The following is a 6,061-nucleotide window of genomic DNA, read 5'->3' as shown; positions in this document are numbered from 1 at the left end:
AGGTGATAGTGGTAAAGAACCCACCTGCCAAAGCAGGAGACAGAGGAAACGCAGGTTCAATCCCTGGGTCAGGAAGATCCCCTGGAAAAGGAAATGGCAACCCACTCCAATATTCTTGCCTAAAGAATTCCATGGACAGAGGAGCCTGACAGTCTACAGTCTACTGTCAGAGTGGGACATGACTGAGCAACCAACACTAACAGCATTGTACAGAAAATCGACCTAGAAAATTGACTCATTAACTTAGCTTAATGAAATTTGCTCCTGAAAATGCTCTTGAGGTGTATTAATGTTGGTATGATTCTATTTTTTAAATTTTGTGTATCTAGATCCAGAGTCCAAATAACTTCAGGTCAATACAATGATATTTCATCTGGGGTTCAGGGCAAAATGGAAAATAAAAACACTTTAGAGATTTCAAGAAAGATTGGTTTATTGCAGAGAATGAGGTACTTGAAGTGAGGAGAAAAGCCTGGGGCCAGCATCTATGTTTTGGTCTGGTGGCCTCTGCAGGTCACAATCCAGAGGTCAGAAAGCTACAGGGACCCGCTGCTGTCACCTGAAAACTGGGCTCATCTCTATGTAGGTGTCAGGCCAAGACACAACCAAGCCAAAGATCAGGAGAAGAAAGGATTTATTACTCACAGCAAGTAAGGGGAAATTGCTGTGGGATCTTTCCCAAAACATCTAAATTGGGGAAGTTTTAAGCTAAGCGTACGTGCATATTCATGAAGGGGCTTGAGTAGAAGAGAATTTAGCACAGAATTGGGGCAAAGGCTGCCAGAGCCCAAACTGCAGTTGACTGAAGTCACGAGGATCAGAAAAGATCAACATCATCATTCCATTCTCCACCTGGGTGGAGTTTCCCTGGAGAACTCAAAGATAAGTATCAGATTGTGATGTTTGTCCCTTGAGGAGGAACTAGGACTCTTTTATCACTGAACTATTGTTTCTTCAAGACTTTTCCTTTGTTCCTGCATTGTCTCTCTTCCCCTAAGATTCCTAAGTACTGAGACCTGTTCAAGGGCAGACGCTGTGGCCAGGCTTAGGTCACAAAATGCCTTAAGCCAAAAATGGCTTCTCCTGTGTCAAGGAGAAGGAGGTGACAGAGGGTGAGACGGCTTGGATGGCATCACTGACTCAATCGACATGAGTTTCAGCAAATTCGGGGAAATGGTGAAGGACAGAGAAGCCTGGCATGCTGCAGTCCATGGGGTCACAGAGTCGGACATGACTTAGCGACTGAACAACAAATGTCAAGAAAGCCATGCTTTTGACTTCCCTGGTGGTCCAGTGGTTAAGAGTCTGCCTTCCAGTGCAGGGGACATGGATTCAATCCCTGGTCCAGGAAGATCCCACATGCCACAAGGCAACTAAGCCTATGTGCCACGACTACTGAGTCCTTGCACCCTAGAGCCCGTGCTCCGCAGTAGGAAGCCTGTGCACCACAACTAGAGAAAACCTGCACACAGTGACAAAGACCCAGCACGGTCAAAAATAAGTAAATAAATAAATAAAAATTAAAGAAAGTGCTCCTGGTTCTCTTTCTCTAGGGACTCCCTACCCTATCTGCTTACAACACAGGTATATGGTTTTCCTTCTTATTTCCGTTTTTATTTTATTGAAAAAAATTAATCAGGATCATATTTTTTTCTGTTTATACTATAAAATTTAGCAATGAAAGATGACTTGCTTATCAATCAGGAATTTATTTTTGTCAGATTGAATCATACTGACCAAATCTTCTAATATTATCATCTTTGTTTTGTGATTTTATTTTTACCAAATCTAATTTTCCTAGTGAGAGTCTAAATTTTTCAATTTTGCCAGGAAAGTTTAATTCTCCTGTCAGTTTTTAATCCATAACAAATTTCACCATATATGGCTTTATCTGTTGACAGTTTAAGCACATGTTGAACATTCTTACATAGACTAATTTTTCTTGGATCAAATTTTTGCAGTTCTGATGTTTACCCACATGTGTGTGACTTTATGATATAATAAGCAACATAAGCAATAAGACTAAAATATATTTAGTCATCATACCCTTGTAATTTCCTAAGTTATTAGGGTGATTAAGGGCGTCTTTTGTTTTAATACTTGGGTTTTGTCCTCAGTTCCTAAAATAGCTTCAGAGAGCTAAAGATAAATAGATGTCTTTTATTTGTAATAACAACCGCCCTTCAACCACACCTGAGTTTATGTTAATAAGATAATTTTTAGAAAGCCCCTAGACAACCGCAGATGGGAGCTGGTTGCCAGAGGAGCCAATCGAGTGATTGCAGGGTTGCAAGTTCAGCCTCTCCTCCTATCTCTGAGAGAGGAAAGAAGCCAGTTGTTGAATTAATCATCAGTGGCCAGTGATTTAAGCAACCATGCCTACATAATAAAGCCTTCATAGAGACGTCCCTGATGGTCTAATGGTTAAGAGTCTGCCTACCGGTGCTGGGGACGTGGGTTTGACTCCTGATCCAGGAAGATTCCACATGCCCCAGGACAAGTAAGCCTGCATGCCGCAGCTAGTGAGCCCGCTCCCTAGAGCATGTGCCCTACAATAGGGGAAGACACAGCCTCAGCCCTGCAACTAGAGAGTAGCCCCCACTTGTTGCAGCTAGAGAAAGCCTACATGCAGCAATGAACACCCAGCACAGCCAAAAATAAACAATTAATTTTTTTTAATCCTCTATAAAAACTCCAAAAGATAGTTTGGCACACTTCTGGGTTGGTGAACAAGAAACATCCATGTGACACAAGAGGGGTGAACCTTGACTCCATTGGGACAGATGCCCCTGTGCTTAGAATCCTTCTGGGCCTTGTCTTGCAAGTTATGGGAGACATGGGGACCCACCACTTGTGACTAGTGTTTGAAGTTGGAAGGAGGCAGGCTTGTGCGACTGAGCCCTTAACCTGGGGAGTCTGCACTAATTCCAGTTAGCATCAATATTAAATTGAACTGTAGAACTCCGAGTTGTAGGTGTTGCAGATCCTTATTCTGTAGGGGTTACAGAATTGCTTGGTGGAAAATCCACTTATGTGGGGTCCAGAAATGAAGCATTCTGTGAAGTGTGTTGCAGTAGAAGAAAACAGAGGAGTTTTTTTTGTTTGTTTGTTTGTTTTTCCTGTGTCATGGTTCAGTTTTTAGAGTTCACTGTTTTGGGGCTTGCCAGGTGGTGCTAGTGGTAAAGAATCCACCTGCCGAAGCAGGAAACTAAGGTTCGATCCCTGAGTCAGGAATAGCCCCTGGAGAGGAAATGGCAACCCACTCCAGTATTCTTGCACGGAGAATCCTATGGACAGAGGAGCCTGATGGGCTACAGTCTATGGGGTCGCAAAGAGTTGGACACAGCTGGGCACACATGTGTTCTATTTCAGTCGATGTCAGATTTATTTCTTGGTTATAACTTGTACAGGTAAATTCTACCAGTAATCAATTCAATAAGTGAATTAATTGTACACAGATCAACTCTTTGCATGGTTTCTTAATCGAAGCAAAGTACATCAGAACAAAAATGTAGAGGATGCATGGGCATAGTCAGCTTATAGTATTAATATCTTCAAAAAAATTTCTGCTTTTCTGATTTCCTTAACTATATAACATATTTGTCCTGAGGATTAAGTTAAACAATAGGTCAACTGCTTAGCACTATATCTGGAGCATTAAGTGCTCAATAATAATCAATCACTGTCATACTAACTCTAAGTGTTTGTGAGTTAAAATTAAACTTGGAATCCTGTGAGACAGATGCTATTATAATCATCCCCATTTTACCATGAGGGAGGATAATGGAGAGGTGGTTGGGTCACGCGATTCTAGGACATGAGACCAGGTCTCCGGACACTGGTTACCAAATCCTTTCTCCTGCCCTACACAGTTCTGCAGGGGAAGGAATGGTTCTGTCCCAAGAGGAGGCAGACAGCCCTGTGTTGTGCCAAATAGACACAATGGTGGTATACATGTCAGATCATTGCGGGAATTCAAATTGAACACTAACAAGGACTTCCTTGGTGGCTCAGATGGTAAAGTATCTGCCTGCAATGCAGGAGACCCAGGTTCAATCCCTGGGTGGGGAAGATCCCCTGGAGAAGGAAATGGCAACCCACTTCAGTATTCTTGCCTGGAGAATCCCATGGACAGAGGAGCCTGGCAGGTTACAGTCCATGCGGCCCCAAAGAGTTGGACATGACTGAATGACTAACACTTTGGATAATGCAGGATAATCTCTCTATTTTAGGGCTTCCCTGGGAGCTGAGATGGTGAAGAATCTGCCTGCAACGTGGGAGACCTGGGTTCGATCCCTGAATTGGGAAGATCCCCTGGAGGAGGGCATGGCAACCCATTCCAGCATTCTTGCCTGGAGAATCCCCATGGGCAGAGGAGCCTAGTGGGCTACAGCCCATGGGGTTGCAAAGAGCCGGCCGTGACTGAGTGACTAAGCACAGCACAATCTCCCTATTTTAAGGTCAGTCAACAAGCAGCCTTAATTCCATCTGTGCCTTAATTCTGTTTGGTCATCTAACCTAACATATTCACAGGTTCTGGGGGATTAGCACATGGACGTCTTTGGGACCCAATATTCTGCCCACTCAGCTTCCCTTGTAGCTCAGTCGGTAAAGAATCTGCCTGCAGTGCAGGAGACCCCCGGGTTTGATCCCTGAGTTGGGAAGATCCCCTGGAGAAGGAAATGGCAACCCACTCCAGTATCCTTGCCTAGAAAATCTCATGGACAGAGGAGCCTGGTGGGCTGCAGTCCTTGGGGTCGCAAAGAGTCGGGCACGACTGAGCGACTAACACTTATTCTGCCCACCACAAGCCTGTAGAAGTCTCCTTGGGGGAAAGTAAGGCATAAGAGGGCCCATCATTATGGAAAATTGGTCAGTTCCCGCATATCATTCTAGCTGTTGGGCAAATTCCTGGAAGGTGGTGTGATGTGGCTTTGGTATCAAGCAGATCTGGATTAGAAGTGTGGGTTTAACACTTACTGATTAGTTACTCAGACACTGAGTTATCTTCTCATCTTCAGGGTGACAACAGTAATACTTGATGCACATATTTTTAGCAAGAGTTCAATAAGACAACACCTGTGACTCTGCCTAACACATTCCAAGTGTTCAATATCCTTCTACTGTCACCCACTTTACGATATGTAGGATCTCTTATCACCTCTTGACACTTATTTACTTAGCAAATATCTATGGAGCATGAACTATGTGTCGAGTATTGTATTAGGTGCTAAAGGGTAACCAGCACCTGGATCTGCCTTATCTGACCTTCAAAAACACAGCGGGGACAGCGCTGGGTGATGGATCATGCAAGGAGCAGCAGCAGAGAAACCAGAGGGTGGAGATGCTTCCTCCAAGATCTATGTCTGTCACCCTTTACTAGGCAAGGCCCAAGAGACCCCTGAATTACAGGGCAAGGCTGCCAGGAATGGGAGAGAGTAGGTGTCAAGAAAATGAGGTTTGAATTCAGACCTAGATTTTTTTAAAATACTTTTCATTATGAAAATTCCAAATATTAACAAAAGAAGAGAATATAAAACTGTGCTGTTTGATTCCACAGCCACTAACCACATGTGGCTATGGAGCGCTTGAAACATGACTAGTCAGAAATGAGATGTTCTGTAAGTGTAAAATACCCACCAATTTCGAAAAATTAGTTTTTTAAAAACATAAAATATCTCATTAATAATTTTTATATTAACCACATTTGGTATGGTGGAACAAATAAACTGTATTTCTATAACTAATAACACATTTCATTCCTTTCTATTTTTAAAATAATTTTTTTAAATTTATTTATTTCTGACTGTGCTGGGTCTTTTTTGCTGTGCAGACTTTTCTCTAGTTTTGGTGAGCAGGTGCAACTCTTCATTGCAGTGCACAGGATTCTATGGTGGTGGCTTCTCTGCTACAGAACACGGGCTCTAGATCATGTGAGCTTCAGTAGTTTCAGTACAGGGACTCAGTAGCTGCGATTCCCTGACTCTAGAGCACAGGCTTAATAGTTGTGGTATATGGACTTAGTTGCTCCAAGGCCTACGGGATCTTCCTTGATCAGGGA

At 43.1% G+C, this 6,061-nt stretch overlaps 1 non-coding gene across 1 annotated transcript; it reads left to right on the top strand.

The window, feature by feature from the left end:
• Nucleotides 1–3,999: 3,999 nt before the first annotated feature.
• On the top strand, nucleotides 4,000–4,071 carry TRNAC-GCA (transfer RNA cysteine (anticodon GCA)). The gene has a single exon. It is a non-coding gene; the product is annotated as a tRNA-Cys (tRNA).
• Nucleotides 4,072–6,061: the final 1,990 nt, after the last annotated feature.

This window comes from Muntiacus reevesi, chromosome 3, assembly GCF_963930625.1.
Source record: "Muntiacus reevesi chromosome 3, mMunRee1.1, whole genome shotgun sequence".
In the NCBI taxonomy this organism is placed as follows: Eukaryota; Metazoa; Chordata; class Mammalia; order Artiodactyla; family Cervidae; genus Muntiacus; species Muntiacus reevesi.
Note: the sequence above shows the minus strand (reverse complement) of the source record. Positions and strands in the feature narration are given on the sequence as shown.